General features: G+C 39.2%; 1 protein-coding gene across 48 annotated transcripts in view; it reads left to right on the top strand.

Annotated features, from left to right (window-relative positions):
- Positions 1–22,568, top strand: part of NRCAM (neuronal cell adhesion molecule) — a 152,115-nt gene that overhangs the window by 30,549 nt on the left and 98,998 nt on the right. For 43 of the 48 annotated variants that reach the window (XM_088165528.1, XM_088165529.1, XM_088165531.1 and 40 more), the window contains exon 2: positions 13,924–14,019. The exons of the other annotated variants lie outside the window; for them this stretch is intronic. The gene's annotated coding sequence lies outside the window, so the exon portion shown is untranslated. The remainder of the gene's footprint in view (positions 1–13,923; positions 14,020–22,568) is intronic. 48 annotated transcript variants of the gene reach the window in all.

Raw genomic sequence — 22,568 nt, forward strand, 5'->3', positions numbered from 1 at the left:
AGAACTAATATCTCTTACTGTGATCTTGTCATCTCCAAAGTTTTTTGTCTTCTGAAGTTTGTGTGATTTTCATCATCTGCTCTGTAAATCTGAGTCATTTCAGCTCTCAATAGAGAGCAGCCAACTTGATTGTGCCATGGTAAGTAGTGATTTGCAGCTTGTAGAATTCTCTGTAGAACAGTCTTACATTTAAATGTATATTGAAAAGATTTTTTTAATCTTTCATTTTCAAAAAAAGTGAAGGTTCTTGTACTTCACTTTATTTGTGGACATCTAAATTTTATTAGCTTCTGTATTAACACAGAAGGGATGAGGAACTATCTTTTCCTTAGCTGACAGGTCCTGTTACTCTGCTGTTTTCCACCTAAGTTAATCCAAGTTCAACATCATTTATTAGGTTACATGGAGGATGTCATGCCTTTGTAAGGCTGGCAGAAAAGTGAACTCTTTTAACAGAACTGCTCTTAGCATGAGGCTTCAGTGTGTTTAGTTCTCATTCAGTTTAAACATAAAACCAGAATGACATTCTTAAATTATCAAAAGCCATTTTTATTTTATCAAGATTTCATTTTCAAACTAGGTTTTGATTTTGAATTCCAATTTTATTTTTTAATGCAGATTCCATAATTGAGTTAATAGTGCTGTAATTGGCATGAAGACACAATTCTTCAGATGTCCTTAGGAACTGGAAGCTGAAAGTTTTGCACTCCATGCTTTAAACCTGAATCTTTATTTCAAAAGAGTTCTTTAATGAATTTTTTCATTTTGTTAAAATAGACATCTTGTTCGTGTTTAAAGTCAAAACAACATTAAATGTTAATTATGCCACAGACTTAACTTGCTGTGTGTTTTGAAACTACCTTAGTGCTTCAAAGTCAGTTGGTAGCACTCAGTGTTAACCTCAATCAATATATGCCTGTAAATCATTTTAAAGAACCTGGTGTGCCTATTTTTTTCTCATACTATTTGTTAGCTGTTTTTTTTCTTCCTTTAACCTGTTTGAATTCCAGTTCCCATCTTGAATTTGGCTTTGTCAATAGCATACACTTACTCTCTTGCTATTTGTAGTGTTTTGAGAGTAAAAGTAGGTTTTTAAAGTTGTTTGTAGCTTGTGGTCCTTACCCAAGTATTTTTCCTTTTCTGATAAGGGAGAACTGGAGTCATATACCACCCTTGGCTGTTCTGATGGGTTATCCTAGGCAGACTATGACACTGTGGCTATTGCAGAAAATAAAAGCAATCTGATTTACAACTGGAAAACAGTTCTACAGCAACAGCAGAATAAAATATGCTTTTTATTTTATTTACTGTCTTCAATATATAATATGTCTTCAACTCTCCAATCTTTGCTTTTCCATAATCATCCTTTAGGTATTTATTGGTTTTATGTACATCCTAATAAACTTCACTGTTCTTTAAAGGAAAATGAAATATTAGCTAAAATAATTAATATGATAACTGGTTAATTTTAGGTTTAAGTATATTTTCAAACAGCCCCCCAGAAGCTTAGCAAAGTGAAAACAGATTTTTATTTCTGTTTTTAGAAAAGAATTGCTAAAAGCTTATTTACCAAGTCAAGAGGCCTGCTTGAATAATCTCTTATTTAAGATGAAAAAGAAATGTTTTCAGTGTTTTGAGGCTAAATCATCTTTTTTAATAAGCTATGTTTGCTAAGATAATTTCCAAATACGTTTTGCAGAATTTCGGTTAGACTTGGGTTTATCATAAGTTGGCATTTCACCCATCACAGATCCTGAGCCAAAATATTCCTAGTTTAAAAATGAGGTAACATCTCTATCATCATACTTTCAGGGAAGACTAATAATATATAGATATCCACAGACCATGATAGTATAACTAAAATAATCAGGTAAGATTACAGTTGCAAGTCTGATTTTTCCAGTAAATAGTGAAGATAGAGAACTACTCAAGGATTGCTGGGAAGAAGCTCATTGGAACTGGATGTTTTCTTAATATGGAGAGGTAGTACTGAGAGAGAAGTAAATTAGGGGACCATGTAATGAGTGGATGTTCAGACTGGGGTATTCACAGATCCCTTCTATACCATAATTTTTCTTTGTGTGCCACAATAGTGACTGATGTTAGTACACTGAATAAAGCAGCATCAATTTTAGTCATGACCTTAGAAGCCTCTCAAAAACCCCTTACTTTCTGAGTTCACATTTGATTACTATGTATGTTGTAAATTCATCACCCTTTGAGGCATGAGGCTGCATTTGTTTGGTGCATGTGCTATCTATACTTTAGGAGGAGAATATAGCACATTTACCTCAAGCACCTGCTGGAAGTGCATTATTTTCCTGGGTATAGCAATTTTGAAAACAGAGCTGCAGGCTCTTGTATAAGTAAAACCTGTCCTACAGATGGAGATTTCCACTGAGATTGTAAAACAGGTATCTATTTTGCAATTCTATATATGGCATACAATTTGGTAAGCAAAAAGTGCTTTAAATGGATTATATTTAAATACAGAAATTATATGTAAATTATATTCCTCCTTCTACAACCGAAAAGTAAAATAATTTGATACTTTTAGACTTGTGTCATACAGTCCTAATGAAAGGAGGAGATTGCATTATTGCAGAGGGGCTACATGGCCTCAGGAGGTAATCTAACATAACTAACATAACTGTACCTGCTGGTGTCACAGCTGCTAGAGTTACAGCTGTGCCATTTTCCCAGCTGCTCCAGTTCTGTCTGTGCAGCAGTTCTGGCTGCTGCAAACCAGGTTTGCTGTACAAAAAGCAGTTAGTAAATGACTGAACTGGATGGTTGGCAACTCCAGCAACCTCTTATGTGCAGAAATTATTCCAAACACCTTTGCTATCTAAGCTGCTAATACAGGAGAGATGCATCTGCTGCTCAGCAGGTTGTTTGATAACTGCAAAACAGGCTTCTGTGAAGTGTAGGTTCTTGCAGAGATTTCTAGATTTCTAGCCTTTTTTTTTTTTTTTTAAATCCTGTAGGAAGTTGTTTGACAAATATGTGAAGTAAGGAAAAACTATAAAGGACGCAACTTCTTTGGGATTTTTAAGCAGTGATAAAGCCAGTTTCTATATATGTGTCAATATTTAATATCTTAGTGCAGAGAAGACAAAATCATGCAATGCATACAAATCAAAACCTGGACCTGCTGTGAGTTTGGATGTGTGGCAATTTGGCTGAAATGAATATGATGTTAATTATTTTAATTAAATTCCATATTATAATATTTAATAATTACTTTATTTCTACATGAATCCTACCCTTCTTTTTTAGTCTTTTTTGATACCATATACAACCTGGTACTTTCTTCCTCCACTGCTAGTATTTGCATAGTGTATTTTCTTGCTGAAACTATCTTTTAAATATGTGATTTTATTGCTTAGTCACCTCTGTTGCCATATAGTTTTACTGTCTTTAATGCAAATACAAATAGTTTGTTGTTGCAGACGTGAAAAAGCCATTATGCTTGTGTGGCTCCTGCTTAATGTTCCTGCAATGGCTACTATAAAAATGAAATATTTATTCTATTCATGCAACCAAAATTCAGCAGTTAGTTGCTACACTAAAGCATTTGACACCTTACAGAATATTAATAACATGTAGTCTTTGTGAAGATGTGAATGGCACATCTAGAGACAATACTTTGAAATCACAAGTATAATTACAAAGGAAAATATCAAATGTCCTGTTTCCATAAGTAATGCCAAATTATTCAAATGTATTTAAAATCAAATGTAGTTCTGGCTGGACTGTAGCAAGGAATGGTTTCAAGCCTTTGAGTAATTTTTTTTTTTTTAATATCTAAGTCAATAGTTGAAATTCCTTCTAGATCAATAGTCATGAAAATTATTTTGCCTATCAGAAGATTGAACAATTGAAATTCATTCTAGATAAGTAGCTATGAAAATTAATTTGCCTATCAGAAGCTTGACAAAAAATCTTTTTAAAATTGAGACATTGAAGTCTTAATTGTATAGTATAAAAGGGTACTGCCATAGTGAAAAACTTGCAATATTTAAGAAGTTAAACCTGAAAGCAGTTTAGTGTGTGTTTTTGAGATATACGTTCATCATTTAGTCTCAGAAATAGAAACTAGGTTTAAAGTGAAAGTTTGTGGAAGATGAAGCCCAGAAATGCAGTTATGTGCAACTTTTCTCTTTTGAAAATGGTCAAATTTATCAAAATGGGGGCTTCTGTGCTACAGCAACTGTGCCCAGAGTGGATGTGCATGTTCACACAGGTATCATGTGTAGCTGCTCAGTTTTTAACACCCCCTTCCCCTCCCTACTCTGTACTGCTCCAGCTGTGCACTGAGCGTTGCTTCGAGGCCCCCGTCCGGGGCCAGCAGTGTGCCCTGGGAAGAGATGGGACACCGCAGCTGGCACACAGTCAGGAGGTGCCTCCATCTGTTTTTTTTTATTCAGACTGCTTTACTGCTGAGTGCTGTTTTTTTTGAATGAAGTTCTTATATTTGAAACTTAATGGAAGAATTATTACAGATTTGTGCTTTTTCCAACAAACAGCCTTCACTGCAATACTTGCTGCAGCAGAGACTTGAGATAAAATGTACCTTTTTGCTAAGTAGATGCAAGTCCCCATGGTTTGTTTCTGAGGAAAATCCCTATTCATTGTGTCTTGGGATCTTTGGATAGCAAGGACAAAGGGGTAGAAGAGTCTTTTTTTTAACTTCAATATGTTCTTCAGATGTGATCTGCAAGGGGAAGAGAAGAGATTGTCTTCCCTGTCTCTCTAAACAAGCTGTGTCACTGAGGGGCAAATTGTTGAAGACTGAGTGAGCCATAGCCAGTGCTGCTCAGTGTAAAGGAGAAAACACTGCTCACATCACGTTCCTCTTGCTGTTATTTGAAAGAAAATTAAGCTGTCTGTGCCAGTGCTTTGGGGAGCCCAGTTCTTTTGTATGCTTGGCATGCTCTGTGTGTATGTACTGAAAACAGCCCTTAAGGAGTTTCAGGTGGCTAAACTTAGTTTCGAGTTGTCAGTCAAGTTATTGATACAATTCACGCAGACAGCTTCTAAATTCTATTAAAATTATACAGAGAAAGAATGGTAGATACCTAGAGGGCATTCAAGTAAAGTTTAAGGCAGTGATATTTTGGATGTTTTTATGTGTGGTGGTAGATGAGGGTGGACAGGGGACCATCAGCAGCTGAATGTGGCCTCCATTCCAGACAGAATGTCTTTTTGTAGTGCAGGTTCAGGTATAGCACATATGTCACATGACAGAAGTTCAAACATATGCCTTATCAAGAAAGAGAAAACTCTTGGACAGCTGAAGTATCCAAAAATTTTCTACATCCAAAGAAGACTCCATTTAATTAAATTTTTTCTTTCCCTTGAGAACAGGCAGAATTTTGATTTGTGTCTTGTTGGGATTTTTTTGTTTGCCTCTTGGAATGGTCTTTGGAATGGTGCTTTGTTTTGTCTTCCTGTTTGGTTAGTTTGGTTTTCTTCACAGAATCAAGATTGTAACCTCACTTTGTATCTATCATCTTCTTCCTTTTATCATCTTCCCTTTCCTGCCCAGGCTTGATTCTGTTTAATTTTTTTTTAATGTGTAGTTGATGTGAATTCATTTTGGCTATGCACTTGATGTCTTTAGTTTCGGTAACTTCTAGTTAGCTACAGGCACTGCAGCACCAGCAGATTTATTTTGTTCCTGAAGCTGCAATTGGTTTTCTAGCTGCTGATAAATCTCTCTCTGAGGCTGGGAAGTGCACATTTGTCTACACTTACACTGTGTTTCTGTGTATTTAAATGGCTTTAGGCATCCAGTAGTCAAGGACACTCATTGTGTACAAAGAGGAAGGGAAAAGCATTTGTTCCACTATGAAAAGAGATGGAGAACAGTACTAGAGAAAATCTTAATATAATTAAAGTTAATGCTGTGAATCTTATTATGGCACTTCCTCATTAAAAAGTAACATGAAAACATAAAGAAAGCCCGTGTACAATACTTAACTGGATGTGCTGGTAAAATAATAAAGTGAATGAACCTTGAGTTATTTGAAGAGGACTCTTCTCAGTCAGCTGTGCTGGAATCTCTCTGGGGAAATCTCACACTCCTTGGCAACTCCTCTGTGTGATAAACAGCAAAGGCTCTCCCTGCAGAGGATTAAGAGAAATGGAACCTGTAAGAGTCGGCATCCCCAGAGCATGTGGGAAAGGATTTTCTGTAGCTGGCAGATAGTCTGCTTTGGCTGGTACAGAGAACTTCAGGAAAATGTAGAAAGGAGACAGAAGTCTTCAACTGTGATCAGGACATGCATACAACAATTATTTTGGAACAAAGACTAGTTATTCAGGTTTAGTTAAAAATTACTTAACCTGATTTCCCTACCGTAATATGTTGGTGACTGGTAAGAAGTAACTGCTATGTTATTGTATAGAGTATCCTGTTGTTTGTAGGAAAAAAACACAAAAGGAATAAATTATTACTGAGAGTATGTCTATGAAATTTCAGTGGCAGTGGCTTAAAACCAGTAGAAGTGGTTAGGGTGAAGTTTTACAGCAAATAAATCTATAATCCTTAGAGGATTCTGCTCTTTCACAATTTTTTGCAATATCCCTTGCCTTATTAGATACTCTTTAAAATTCACCTCCCAACCCAAGTACTTGAGTTGACTTTTTGGGATAAAGATACGCAGGTGACAGTGAATAATCATCTTGCAAATCTTGTTAGCCCTGTGAAACTGTCTTTTTGACTGTCATCTCCACTTTAAATTATTTTCAGACTTCACAATCATAAAAGCATTTTTCATAAAGAAAACTCAAAATTTTTGCACACAAAACTATGTTTGCTGAAAATCTTATTGGTGAAGCAAAGGAAATTCAAGCTGGAAAATGAAAAAAATGAAAAGAAAAAACAGGTTTGTATATGCTAAGACATGGCAAAGAGAAGATGAATCTATCAAAACATGCACAAGGAACAAAGCTCAAGCAAGGCTATGCATTTCTTTAAGTGTCATGTAGGAAATGGAAATATTTTGCCTCTTGATTTTCAAACAGTAGTAGTAGTAATAGTAATATAATCCATCGTGTCTAATCTTGGTCCTAGTGTGATCATCAAATTGAAATGCCATCTTGGCCATGTGGACATGCCAGAAGACTTAATGGTGTACTCTAAAAATTATAATATTGACATGACTTCAGTTGTAATTGTTAGGCATACAGAAGCTTTTAAGACATTAATTGTGCAAAGGAACAGGTAAAAGAAGCAGGCCATTTTATTATCATACTATGATTCTGAGCCTTCAGTCTTCATTGCCCTAACCCAACTGCATGAACAGCTTTTATTTTAGGTGTTCCTTTGCCCCATTCCTGGGGAATTGTGAGCAATACTGCATTTCTAGAGTTACAGGTCCCTTATGTGTTTGCCTAGTCCAACCTACCAGAGTCCAAAGCCTGTGTCTGGGATTGAACTCCACTTGAGATTAGCTCTTTGGCTGCTTGAAGGTCTCAGATGAGTATTGCACTAACTGAATTTTGATGGGAATATGACTTTGGCCTCAGAAAGCATAAATGATTTGTTACTTTTCCTGAGTATTATCATATGTCTGGAAAGAGTTGAGGATGTTTGGACAGGAAAGCCAAAAATGTGTGAAAAAAAGATGGGTGAATATTTAGTGCCATCTGAGAGTTCCTAGATATTTCTCAGAATCTGTTTTTTATCTTTTCTAACAAGCAGATCTCAAAGTAAGGAATTGTGTGCTGTATGTGCACATCGAGTTTTTTTGCTTAAACAGTTCAACAGGTCAAAAAATAGTTTTGTTAATATGTAAATTGTGCACTATGTCATTCCTTATGTTAAAGCTTCCTGAGGCTAAAATGGTACTAAGATATAAAAAAAACCAAAACTTGCCAAGGGTAATATTATGATTTAAAAAAAAAAAAAAAAAAAAAAAAAAGCAGCCTATCTCAGTGAATATTTCCAGAGGCAGACATGACTATTTCTGTTGAAGAAAAGAAGCTATTATCACTGAAAACCTTCTCCTAATAAAAATGTATTGGGAAGCAAGGGAACCATATCAAAGGCTTCTTTTTAAGTCTCCATCACAAAGAACCTGTTCTATTATGATAGCTGCTGTCCTAACATTCAAGTGGCAGATTTTGCTATGGTTTTTGAGCTGTCCATTAAATATAGCACCTCTATTTTTTGAATGTTTTGAGTAGCCCACTGAGTAGCTACTGTCTGAAAAGTGGGAGTCGCAGTGGGAAGCTAAAGGGGAATTTGCCTCTGGAGCATTTAGTGTTTAATGGATCTGTAGCTGTAGTGAAGCAGTGTGCAGAAATAATTCTGATTAGGCTTGGTCAATCAGATGACAAAATGAGCCCTGCCCCTCCTTCATTCAGCTCTAAAATTCAGACGAAAATTTCTACTTAAACCCACTTAAACACCAAAACTCTGGTCAACCAGTTGTATATGAGCTGATTTTTTTTATATAATATGCTCTCAAAGGCAGAGGGGAGCAAATAGTTAAGCTACTGCATTACCCAAATAATTTTCTTCAGGGACTTCATTTTGGAAGGAATAATTAAAATCCTGAAAATAGCTATTTTAAAAATTGAGCTTTTCCAAGAATTAAATGTTACTAAGTAAAAATAACAGATTAATACTGTGCCCCATTTGTAGCATGTCAAGTAGCTTCTAATTTACAGTTTCATGTCTGCTGTTGCTGTTTGAATGCACGGATGTAAATGTGCAGTTAAAGATTAGTAACTGAATGGCAGAGGTTTTGCCTAATTAACACTATATTACTTGGTGATAAATTTCCTCATTAAAAAATTAATGACCTGCAATGGTAATTAACCTCTCTTTTTTTTTTATCCTTCTCAGCTAAGTGTTTGCAGCTCTAGAATCAAGACATGTATGTGAAGTGGGAGCTCAAATTATGATACTCTGGTTCTATTTTGGCAAGTTTAAGAGTTCAGGTGGATGCAGTCATTACTGAACCTCTCTGGCAATCTGCTTTGAAGTCGATTCTTAAGTCTAGCTTATGCTTTTCTGAGGAAAAACATTGTTAATTGAACATGGAATAGGTTTCAAATGGACCAGATGAAGTTATTGTTCTGAACTGATTTTGGTGCTAATAGAGGCTGACAGAATTCATCCTGCTACCTAAAAAAAGATGCTTTGAGTCCCTTAAAGTTAGAAATGCTTTAACTGGACTTAGCCCAAACAAACAACCCCCCTCAAACAAACAAACAAAAAGTCAATCAAACAAGCAAAAAACTCCCAAACCAACCAAAAAAAAAAGAAATAAAAATAAAAACCTGGATTTGTAACAGAACAAAATAGAAAATTTTTGCATAGGGTTTCTTTCTTTCTTTAGGAGTTGAAAAAAAAGTTAGTTTTTTGTATCAGTGTTGCTTCAAGGCAGTTGTTTGGAAAGGAAGGGTGGTCCAGAGGCTCATGTGGTGTATGAAACCAGTGTTTCTAGGACTGTGGGTAAACACATTTGATTCTTCAAAATGTTTTCCTTTATTTCTCAGTACATTTTAATTTTCTTCTTTACACTGGAATTTCACCACTGAGTACAGATGGTAGTTTTTGCAGTGATCTGTCTTTTAAACACAGTGTTGGAGATAGGGGATTGTCCCACTGGCAAGTCATCAAGTAGAATGTAAAGGAGAAATGAAACCATATCTCTAAGTAAATAGGCAAGACACTGGTAGCTGCTTGGAAAGCAATTGTGTGGATAATATAAGAGCTGGATAAAAATCTTAATGTTGATTGCATTTTTAATGCACTACATATGATGAAAGACCCTATATATATATATTTTGGTTTATAAAATTTTAATTACTCTTAAAAAACCAAACAAATGGGGAAATGCTCTAATAGCGTGAGTGTAATTTTATTAAAAGGTTCATGCAGCTAAGCAGATTTAGCTCTGCTTTTCTATAAATGCAGGGAAATGTTTAACCCCTATTGTATGGCCACAAAGCCTGTGCTGATCACACAGAAGCTTGGCAGGGCTGAGGACAAAGCGACGGGTGGCTGGAAACGGCCCCTCTGTGTGCCCCTGCACACAGGCCAGCAACTGCAGGGCTTAGCACCAGTTTTGTCAAATTTGCAACATGAAGGGGAGCATGATACAAATTCTTATCACTCACTAAGGGGAAGAAAAGAAAAAGTGACCCACCAAAAAAGGAAGAGGACCAAGACAGCTGTATAGCTACATGCACAAGGTAATGGCCGAGTTCCCTTTTCTATCCTGGTACTTCCCAGTCACTCAAATAGTTGAGATTTATGTACCTTGGTATTAGTTAGTTTGATTTAGTGGGATGAAGTATCATAAAAAAATTCAGGTTATAGCTTTGAACAGAAGAATAAACCTAAGCTATGTAACTTCCTGAAACATTCAACTTTGATTAATAGCCTAGGAATTGAAAGAATGAGATTATAAAATGTATCCAAGAAAGAAGGGCATGACTTTGCAACATATTGAAGATCAGATGAAATCTGTACTCTGTTTTGATTAGTATAATGTGAATAAAATTTGGGCATTGTTCTTACGGATGTTAATATAATCTAGGATGGACTGCCCACTCTAGGAAGTGTTTTCATGAGGGTGTGTATATAAGAAATGAAAAAACAAAGAGCTACTTTTGTTGTATTTTCAGTAGTTTTTTTTTTTCCATTATTACTTTGGCAGAATCATCTGGGGGGTTGGGCACATCCAGAAATAAGACAGATATGACAGCAAGATGGATCATTGCCCTCATCAACCAACCCAGGGTGGTTTCTCCTTTTCTGAGAGCTCCTCATTAATCCTTAGCTCTGAAAGAGGAAGAAATTGCACAAGGGTGAACAATGGAGCTCTGCAGTACTGAATTGCATAAAACTGTGCTTAAATACATTAAATATCACAAAGAAAAGTTTTTCTATTGAAGAACTTTGCACAGTATTGTAAAATAAACAGAAACTGAATTATATATATGTGTATATAGATACATTATTAATTTTATGAGAAAGTGCATATTGTCTCACTATTGCTTTTTGAGGTTACATTAAAAATTAAAGTGTCTTGATACTTTAAAGAATATTTTGGAGTGCATTTTTTGTAAAACAACTTAGCCAATCAGATTATGAAATTAAAAAATGGATTTTTAATAGTTTGAAATTTTCACATTTGAACTTTTTGCATAGTTACCTATTGGAATCTATGTATTTCTTTTTCTAAATTTAGTTTCCCTGAAGTCTGTCAACACTTGTACAAGAAAAGCAACAGTACTATGTAAATTGTAGTTATTTCATCAATATCTGAACAAATAAGTATGCAGTAAGCATAATGTCAGGTGTGGAAAATTAAAAACTCTTTACTTTTCCACAGTTTGCTAATTATGCTAGGTCATATAAGCAAATTATACAACCCCCAGATATGTTTTTAAATTTATGAAATATATTTCATCTAATCTATGGACTTGTTTTAGAACCATCATTTTTTCACTTCTCCTTGATTTTTATTTCCTACTCAGTTTTTCCTCTTCTTTTAGTGAATCTTAGAAGCTTTGAAAAGTTGACCCGTGGTGTCAACAGAGCTGTGTTTTTCTGCTTATATCAGGTCTTATACAAGTCATCCCTGTGTTTCAGAACATGCCTAACTTTTAAACAAAGCCTTTGAGGCTATGGATGTTCTTAAATGGCAAAAACAAGAATACAGGGACAAATACATGTCATCAAGGTAGGCTGATTGGCAAAGGCTGGGCTACATCTGCATTTTAATGCTTTAGAAAATGAGTCTCTTAAAGAAGGCTGGCCATAATCTGAGCGTGGTCTGGGTGCTGTGGTGTTCCTGCAGCCCTGATAAGTAGCTGGTGTCTTTTAGCTCAGAGTACCTGGGATAGTGGGAGCTGTGTTGCAGCCCATCAAAGTCGTGATGTTACAGGCTAATACTCTCAGTCCTGGGGTCTGCTCCAGTGGGTCCCATGGACGCAGGCAGAGCCTACAAATGAGGATGCAGTGCCTGGAACACAGCAATTGCAGGGCTGTCAAGAGTGGAGAATCAAAACTTAAGGCAGCCTTACCCATGCTGTTGTTTGGAAGGATTCTTCAGGTTGGAACGTTCCCTAAAGCACAGCCAGGTTTTGTCTCGGAGACAGTTTGCTGGGGGACTGAAGCAGCCAGGAAGCAGCACGAATGGCAGGGTGGATGCAGCTGGAGCCTTGGTGTAATGGGATCTGTGTGATCAGTGTCAGGCTGTGCTGTGGTCAATTAGAAGCTGCATGCATGTGGCACTGCTGAATGCAAGTTCTCTGTTGACTTTGGCTCATCCATGTCCTGCTGGTTTGCAGGCAGCTTTTCCAGCTGAATATAGAGGCAGGGGGTTGGAAGTGATTTGAGTGCCTGAATGAAGATTAAGGCAATGAAGTGACTCTCCTAAGAGAATTTCACCCCGGTGAAATAAATTATGTATGTATGCCAAAACTCCTCATGTTACAAAGATAATGTGTTGTTTCCAATGTTTTATTATGTAAGAGCAACAAGTTGTTTTGGAAGAGCGTGATAAAAACAATTTATGAGAAGTGTTGCTTGTTACTGAAAGAAATAGCTACAAGAGAGTTTTAGTCAACAGTTCTGGTTTGGCCAACTGGCAGGCCAATCTAACAATAAAAAGGCTTTTAAAAGTATATGGAAAGAAATTGTATGATTGAATTATCAACTTGATGAGAAATTAAACTGATCTTCCTTTATCACCATTGTAAGCTGAGATGTTGCTGTCTCTCTTGGTTTACTTTACAACACAGCGTCAATCTGCAGTTAAGATGAAACAAGTAACTTTAATCACTGTCCTACAAATAAAATGTATATACTTTTATGTGTGGGACACAAAATAACAGGTGCTGCAGTGATGCTAATTTGTTGCTGTTCATTGCAGTTCATCACCAGTTCACTGACATACGACTGCATATTGTGACAAGCATAGCTGAGCTTGTAGATGGAGAAACCTGTTAAAACTAAAAGACTATAAGGAGAGTCCTCGGAAAGATTTTGAAGCTCGCTTTCAAAATTCCTGGTCCTTCTTGAGCCTTGTTTATACTTGAAAGTTCAACTCCTCATATGCACTACCATGGGAAGATAGGCAACTTGCTCTCAACAAAACATTAAATGTGTTTAAAATAGGTAAAAGTAACAAAAAGTAAGAGATGAGAGGAACTGGCTGCAGAATTCTTGTCAATAAATGAAGAAGGTAGCAGCTGAATTCAAAACAAACCTCTCTGCTGTCTTCTGTTTCTTTGTTTTGTGCTTTTAAATTGGGGGAGGAGGGTAGCAGGGGATGTGAGTCCCCTCCTTCCACTGGAATTTAGGATATTCTCCTAGAAATTGGGAGTTAAGATAAATTACAAATTTCCCTTAAGTCACAGCAAGTGCTGTCTATGACCAAACACTTTCCTGCAACAGAGGCCTGCTGTCAGCTGCTACCACCTCTTCCAGTGGATGTCTTTAGAATTTTGGGCACCTGTAGCACAAACAGGACTGAAGTGTTTAGTCCTGAGGTACCCAGTGTGCCTTAAGTTGGGTTACTGAACGCTGAAAAGAAGTGGTTGGGCTTCCTGATTGTCTTGCTCAAGCTTTGTGAAGTACTGACTGACTATAACTAATGGTGCAGTGAACCTGGATAAACTGTGGTTGCTGTGGTTTGATCTGATCTAAGTGGCTATTTTGGAGAACGCAAAACACAACTTTGAAACCTAGGGAGCTGCTTTTCTTTCTAATGCTTTTGTTTTTTCTTTGGCCCAACATATTTAGTTACTATTAAAATACCATTTCATTTGGCTTAACTGAATTTAGTATTGCAACTTTATCAAGACATATATGAAGTATTTGTTGTAGTTTAAGAGTGAATGTAATTACTTGTCTCTATAAATACTTCAGGTTGTATATTATTTTTTCAGGCAGGGCAGTAACATAAAGACTTGTCATACGGGAGATAAGAAAAGGAAGAAAAGTAAAGAGAGAGACCAACTTTCTTAGAAGTGATTTGTATAAAGGTAAGATAATTTTTCCCTCTAAATTTTATTTTCCCATGTTAAGTGGGAAAAAACCCCCAAACTACTGGCATTGATTTTCTATTTCTTAAGTTTCTACCTTTCAATTTAGCTCCTGTTAAGTATTATCGAGGATAGTAATATAAGATGTTATGCATTTACCTGCATTTTCACGTCTGAGTTAAGAGTCTGTAATTTTTTTTTTTTTTAATTTCAGCTCAGATTTCAACTGAAGGGCATATCAAAATATGTTAACTAGAAAAGCAGCTACAAATATTTCATAGTTTCATATAATTGCAGGTAGCCCTAATCATCTCTGATGTTCCTTACTGGAGAGAACAGGTCGGGGCAAGTCAACTAGCGAAATATTATGTCTGGAAAAACAGACTTAGAAGGAACATGATATATGTACGAAAAAATTGGAAATTTTTTCTTCTAACATAGACCACAGATTCAGTGACGGGAACATTCTGAAATCTTTGTTTCAATGGTTTAGGTCTTAACACCTTTTTCCCAATCCCTCTTGAACTCCTCCCTGCTCTTGTATTTGTATTGCATAACTCTGTCAGCGTTAGAAGAGAGATAGCTTTATTTGAAGTGAGTAGTAGCTGCTGAATACTCATCTATGGTTTAGTATCTGATTTTTTAAAATGAAAAATCTGATTTGGGGAGCTTGAACGTGGTATTGTATGTAGTTTAGTAGAACAGAACTTTTCTATCTTTTACAGTACACAGTTGTGGATGGTTGTAAAGTGTTTTGTCCCTAATTGATGTGGTCAAGCAGACAGAGCATTTGAAAGCATCAGTAATATGTTTAAAGCAGAGAAGTGAGGAGATGGTCACTGAATCATTTTAACTTCTGAATTACTTGCTGGCAGTGCTACTGAAAGTAACATTTAATGCATCTCTCCCTGCAATTAAGATATTTTGTTTGCTTGTTTTTTACCTCTTCTGAAATGGTTCTTGTGTTAGTCACTCAGGAGTTAAATGCATAATTGGATAAAGAGTACTGTTACTGTAAGGTTTTTAAACTAGACTGCTCTGAAAAAAAAAAGACCATTGAAGTCTCTGAAAGGCTTTTTGGATGGTAAACAAGTTAAGGAAGCTCAGAAGTTCTTTGGCTTTGCTACTGGCTCTCTTACTCACCAGGATCCTGGCACCCTATCACTGTGCCTTCATCGCCTCCATTGCTCCAGCTCTCCTGTCAGGGAACACCACCATACAATAGATCCCCTGGGGCTAATTGGATGAGTGACAACCAGCCAACTCCAAAGTGACAAGTGTTTGAATGCCTAATTGGGTCAGTGCACAGGTGCCTGCTCTTCATGAATGAGATGTTCTAGCTTTTCTCTGTGACATTCTCTTGTTTCCTCTCATTTTTCCTACAGTTGTGAAACAAAACTGTCAATACGTTGATGTGAGAGAAGAGGCTTTATCAAAGGAGAAGGATGATTTCCCATTGCCCTGCTTTGGTTAGACTAGCTTTACTGCTTGAGTACTGGCTGGAGGAGACACACAGAAATTCATTAAAGTGACAGAAGTTTGCTGTTACAAATGGACATTTCAATAGACAATAAGGTGAATTATTTGAGTGGTGAAAACAAATACATGGCCTTAATCTCTATGTTAGGTGTTTCTCATACTGTTTAGACCTACAGACTTGGGCATCAGAAAAGCGTGGGAGAGAAAAATAGTTTATTTTGTTGTATCTGCACAATGAGGCTTTTCCTAAGTCAAATAAACAACTTACCTTCATATGATGAAGTCAGACACAGGCAACTGTTTTGTCTTATTGCAGGCTTGGTGTGTGCATAGAAAACAATTGACATTAAGCCCACAGTCTGTATTACTTAGATGAATTTTCCTTCCTTTTGTCTCTTCCACAAAGAACCATACCTGGTTAGAAAGCGTGTCTGGAAATTGTCTAGTCCAACACCTGCCCTGATCAAGTAAAACAGCTTGCTGCTTGGACAGCTGTTGAACAACCATAGAGTAGAAAAGGGCTTTCTTTTGCTTATGTGGAATTTAATATGTTTTAGGTTGTGCCCATTGTCTTTTACCCTGTTGCTGGGCACCACTGAGAAGTGTTGTTTACCCCTGTCCCCCTCAGGTCTTTATACACATTGATAAGATCTCTTGGAGCCTTCTCCGGGCTGGAGTCTCAGTGCTTTCAGGCTCACCATGTCAGATGCTCCAATCCTTTAATTATTTTGGCACTCCTACACTGGATTGCATTCTGGGATGCACATGTGTGCTTGTACTGCACAGTCCATGAGTGGACACAGCCCTTCAGGGGCTCAGCAGTGCTGAATGGAGTGCAATGATCTTGATCTTGACCTGCTGACAACATGTTTTCCTCATGCAGCACAAGATGCTTTTGGCCTTCCCTGCTGCAAGGGTACACTGCTGGCTTATGGTCTTGCTTGGAGCCCATGAGGAGCCCTAGGTGTTTTTCTGCAAAGTTTCTTTCCAGCTGATCATCCCTCATCCTGTTCTGGTGCTTGGGGTTATTCCTCCCTAGGTACAGGAGTTTTTACTTCCCTTTGTTGGACTTCATAAAATTCCTGTTGGTTTGTGGCTGAGCTTTTCAAGGTCCCTCTGAATGCCATTGCAACCGGCTGGTCTGTGAGCTGCTCCTCCCAGTTGGTGTCATCCGGAAACTTGCTGAGGGTGCACTGTATCCCATCATCCAGGCCATTAATGAGCTAGTTAAAGGGAACTGGCCCTAGTACTGATCTCTGGAGTACACCTGCAGACTGTTCTCTAGCTAGACTTCCTGCTGATCACAACCCTTTGAGCCCAGCAGTTCAGCCAGATTTCAGTCTATCTCACTATCCATTTCTGTAGTCTGTACTTTATCAGTTTGTCTGTGGGGAATTTATGGGAGACAATGTCAAAAGCCTTGCAAGAGTCAATATAAACAACATCTGCTGCTTTCCTGCCCTGAGCCTGCCATTAGCTGGTCTATTCTGCCCAGAGTATCTCGGTCACAGCAGGTGCTGCTGGCAGGGTGGCTCCAGGAAATCAGCGTCTTCCCGGTTCAAGGTTTGTTTAAACAATATTCCCAATTTTGCTTTGGCTGACTTGAATGTGTATTTCTAAAATAATGCTTTTTCATTGGTGTATATTTAAAAGTGTGAAGGAGTTATTTAAACATAGATGAATTTGAAAAAATTCTAAGAGGCGTGAAGTCAGCTAGGTAGCTACTGTCAACACTGTTTATACAGCAACTGTTTATGTTCCTCACTGTCCTTGCTAATAAAAAACCTGCTGATGGAAATGGAAAATAAAGAGAAGAAAAGGCTTGGCACGGTGTCTCACAGCTGTTTGCTCTAAGATGAACATACTGAAGAGAGAGTACATTTAACTGGTAGGAGTCAGAGGAATTGTTTATAATAACAGAAGTACAATTTTTCAGGTTTACATTATTCCTTGTAAAATTTTATTGTGAAAAATGCCCTCATTCTAACAAGGATGGCATATTATCTAGTTAAATTTAAGAAACTTGATAGGAGAAATTGTTTGGAAAAGAGAAGCATGTTTCAATAATCTGTAGTTTCCTAGCATCAGCAAAGAAAGGATGGGGAGAGTTTCTTATTCAAGAATCAAAATGTAACCGTTTTACATGACAGAAATTATCTCTAGAAATCAGAGATATTTTTACCTGATTGGTAAATGGAAGGGTCTAGAAAGAGAACTCTTCTATTTTCATTTGTGAAAAGACATTAATTTATTTGTGTTAAAAATATCTCAAAAGACTTTAATTTGTTAATAAACTGACGTGTTTCATAAATATGTTTACAGCTAAAAAGAGTTTAAGCAGAAGTAGGTGTAGGTCATCTAGGGATCACAGCCACTCCAGTTCTACTGAGGCCTGCCCAAATGTAGTAAGTGTATGGTGTCTAGGATAATTTTAGTGTTCATATAAAACATTAGGTTTTCCCTAGCTTTTTTTCTCACTTCATAATCTCTGATTTCCTCATATGTAGATTAAATTAAATGGACCTCTTTAATCACTTGTTCCTTTTTTAGATTTCTTGCGATGTGTTTTTCCAATATGTTAAAAAAGGACAGCATGTAAGGAAAATACATAATCCTGAGTTTCTCAGCTACTGATATACGCTCATTTTACAAGAATTTTGGATGATGACTTATGTAGGATAAAAGTGATACTCCTACATCATTGCAAATTTGAGTCTGTTCCTGTGGTAACTGTGCGTGCAACCACTGATGCCATAAATAAAAATGTTATAATTTTTTTTTTAAACATAATGTTAAAAGGGGAGGGATGGTAGAGAAAAAAAGAGAAACATTAAACCAAGTTCTATTTGTTTGAAACTTTCTGGATCATCACTAACAGCAGCAACTAAAGGCATTTTAAATGTTATGAACTCTGTTACATGCTTCTGAATATACAATCAAACATTTTCTGAGTGCATCACTAGTTAGAAAAAGAACTAAAAAGCAAGTTGCAAATTTCCCAAGTTGACAGTACTCCCTATAGCTGATTCTAGTTTAGTTACAGGGCAACTACTAGATGACATCTTGTTCTTTTTTTGTTAATACTTCAATAGCTGGGTGTGTTGGTTTGAAAGTAAAACCAGTGCGAGACTCCAAGTCAGTAATACAATTTAATAGGAGAAAAGAGAAAAAAAAAATAAAATACATGCAATAATATAAAAGAAACAACCACCAACACAGTCAGAAATACAACCTGACACCCTGTCAGTCAGGGTGTTGGTAGCAGTCCGTATAAATGGTGGCTGCAGTCCTCCTGGATGACAGATGTGGTTCTGTTGAAGCAGTGCTCCTGTAGAAGGTGCAGTTTTCCTCCGAAGATCCAGCGATGATGTGGAAAAAGGTCCGACTTTCCTCTGGGATCCAGTGGAAAGGTCTGCCCTCGGGTCCCAAACCCCAGTTTTTTATCTAGGTAGGAAAGGCTTGGCTCCTGCCCCTGGTTGGGGCATCTCCCAATGGGGTGATGTAATCTTATCAGTCACACAATAGGACTTAATGGCCCATTAACAGAATATATCTTCTGGAGGAGGGATGGGTTGTGAATAGATAACGATGATCATCCCCCCATCTTATCAGATGGCACATCAGCAGAGGATATCTCCCACAGAGATAAGGATCACCACCCCTCCCACATTTTAACAGATGGTGATAGAATACACATTTTTGCATTGTACCCCAGGACATAATCCACCCCTTATTCTATTACCATCTACATCACACCCAAACCAATACCCTCTTACAGATATATAATACAAAATGAAACCTTACATACAGTTCTCACTAAAAATTAGGTCTCTTTGCGGTACACAACGGGTTTCCCCATCTTTCTGCATTACCCACCAAGTGTAACCAGGTCCTTGAGCAAAAACAATCCCACGGATTGGTTTGCCTTTGCCTGTGGTGGGATTAATCCAAACAGTCTTTCCTAAAATACCTTTCATGTGTACCACTGGGACCTTGTCCCCATCCACTGTGTGCAGGGGTTCAGAGTGGGCAGGACCGGCTCGATTGATGGACCCTCGAGTGTTAACCATCCAGGTGGCTTTGGCCAAGTTCATTTCCCAATTTCTGAAGGTTCCACCACCAAGTGCTTTCAAAGTAGTCTTAAGGAGTCCATTACACCGTTCAACTTTCCCGGCAGCTGGCGCATGGTAAGGAATATGATATATCCATTCAATGCCATGTTCTTTGGCCCACGTGTTGATAAGACCGTTCTTGAAATGGGTTCCGTTGTCTGATTCAATTCTCTCAGGGGTACCATGCCTCCAAAGGACTTGTTTTTCTAGGCCCAAGATGGTGTTCCGGGCAGTGGCATGAGGCACAGGGTAGGTCTCTAACCATCCTGTGGTTGCTTCCACCATGGTCAGTACGTAGCGTTTGCCCTGGCGGGTTTGGGGAAGGGTGATGTAGTCAATTTGCCAGGCTTCCCCATACCTGTACTTTGACCATCGTCCACCATACCACAGAGGCTTTACCCGCTTGGCCTGTTTGATTGCGGCACAGGTCTCGCAGTCGTGGATGACCTGTGAGATACTGTCCATGGTAAGGTCCACCCCTCGGTCACGGGCCCATCGGTACGTCGCATCTCTCCCCTGATGACCAGAGGCATCATGGGCCCAACGAGCTAGGAATGATTCTCCCTTGTGCTGCCAGTCTAGATCCACCTGTGATACTTTCACTTTGGCAGCTCGGTCCACCTGCTCGTTGTTGTGATGTTCTTCATTAGCCCGGCTTTTGGGTACATGTGCATCCACGTGTCGAACCTTTATGGTCAGTTTCTCTATTCGGGCAGCAATGTCCTGCCAAATCTCAGCTGCCCATATGGGTTTCCCTCTGCGTTGCCAGTTGGCCTTTTTCCAGCGATCCAGCCATCCCCACAGAGCATTAGCTACCATCCATGAGTCAGTGTAGAGATAGAGCCTTGGCCACTTCTCTCGTTCAGCAATATCCAAAGCCAACTGGACGGCTTTTAGCTCTGCGACCTGACTCGATCCACCTTGTCCCTCGGTAGCTTGTGCAACTTGTCGTGTGGGGCTCCATACTGCAGCTTTCCATTTCCGGTTAGTGCCTACAATTCGGCAGGAACCATCAGTGAAGAGGGCATATCGTCTTTCAGCCTCCTGTAGCTCATTATATGGTGGGGCTTCCTCAGCACGTGCCACTTGTTCCTCTTCTTCTTCAGAAGACAATCCAAAAGTCTCACCTTCAGGCCAGTTTGTAATTATTTCCAGAATCCCAGGGCGATTTGGATTCCCAATACGGGCGCGCTGAGTGATGAGGGCAATCCACTTGCTCCATGTGGTGTCAGTGGCGTGATGTGTGGAAGGCACCTTTCCCTTGAACATCCAGCCCAGCACTGGTAGTCGGGGTGCCAGGAGGAGTTGTGTTTCTGTGCCAATCACCTCTGAGGCAGCTTGAACTCCTTCATAGGCGGCCAAGATCTCCTTCTCTGTGGGAGTGTAGTTGGCTTCAGATCCTTTGTAGCTTCTGCTCCAGAATCCCAGTGGTCGACCCCGAGTCTCACCAGGCACCTTCTGCCACAGGCTCCAAGACAAACCATGGTTCCCGGCTGCAGAGTAGAGCACGTTCTTCACATCTGGTCCCGTCCTGACTGGGCCAAGGGCTACTGCATGAGCAATCTCCTGCTTGATCTGGGCGAAGGCTTGCTGCTGCTCAGGGCCCCAGTGGAAATCGTTCTTCTTGCGGGTAACCAGGTAGAGAGGGCTCACAATCTGACTGTACTCAGGAATGTGCATTCTCCAAAAGCCTATGGCACCTAGGAAGGCTTGTGTTTCCTTCTTGTTGGTAGGTGGAGACATAGCAGTGATCTTATTAATTACCTCTGTTGGGATCTGACGACGTCCATCTTGCCACTTGACTCCTAGAAACTGAATTTCCTGAGCTGGTCCCTTAACTTTACTTCGCTTAATGGCAAAACCAGCTTTCAGCAGAATCTGGATAATCTTCTCTCCTTTCTCGAAGACTTCCCCTGCTGTGCTGCCCCATACAATGATGTCATCGATATACTGTAGATGTTCGGGGGCCTCACCCTTCTCCAGTGCAGCCTGGATCAGCCCATGACAGATGGTGGGACTGTGCTTCCACCCCTGGGGCAGACGATTCCAGGTGTACTGCACACCCCTCCAGGTGAAAGCAAACTGAGGCCTGCATTCTGCTGCCAGAGGAATGGAGAAAAATGCATTGGCGATATCGATAGTGGCATACCACTTTGCTGCCTTGGACTCCAGCTCGTACTGCAGTTCCAGCATGTCCGGCACAGCAGCGCTCAGCGGTGGAGTCACCTCATTCAATGCACGATAGTCTACGGTCAATCTCCATTCTCCTTCAGATTTACGCACAGGCCAGATGGGGCTGTTGAAGGGTGAGTGGGTTTTGCTGACCACCCCTTGGCTCTCCAGTTTACGGATCATTTCATGGATGGGAATCACTGAGTCTCTGTCAGTACGGTATTGCCGGCGGTGTACTGTTGTTCTGGCGATTGGTACCCGTTGCTCTTCAACTCTCAGTAGTCCCACAGCAGAGGGGTCATCTGCAAGACCAGGCAAGGTGCTCAGTTTTCTAATGCCGTCTGTCTCTACAGCAGCTATCCCGAAAGCCCAGCGATATCCTTTTGGGTCTTTGAAGTATCCATTTCTAAGATAGTCTATGCCAAGGATGCATGGGGCCTCTGGGCCAGTCACGATGGGGTGTTTCTGCCACCTGTTCCCAGTTAAACTCACTTCGGCCTCCACTACAGTCAGCTGCTGGGATCCTCCTGTTACCCCAGAAATAGAGATGGATTCTTCTCCTACATACTTTGATGGCATCAGAGTACACTGGGCGCCGGTGTCAACCAAAGCCTTATGTTTTTGTGGGTCGGATGTGCCAGGCCATCGGATCCACACAGTCCAATAGATCCGATTATCCCTCTCCTCTACCTGGCTAGAGGCAGGGCTCCTCTATTCCTGATCCTGGTACACGTTGCTCTCTCCCTGTAAATAGGTTCTTGAGGTTCCTTCAAGAGGATCAGTCAT

The sequence above is a fragment of the Sturnus vulgaris genome, chromosome 5, assembly GCF_052056855.1.
Source record: "Sturnus vulgaris isolate bStuVul1 chromosome 5, bStuVul1.hap1, whole genome shotgun sequence".
Lineage (NCBI taxonomy): Eukaryota > Metazoa > Chordata > Aves > Passeriformes > Sturnidae > Sturnus > Sturnus vulgaris.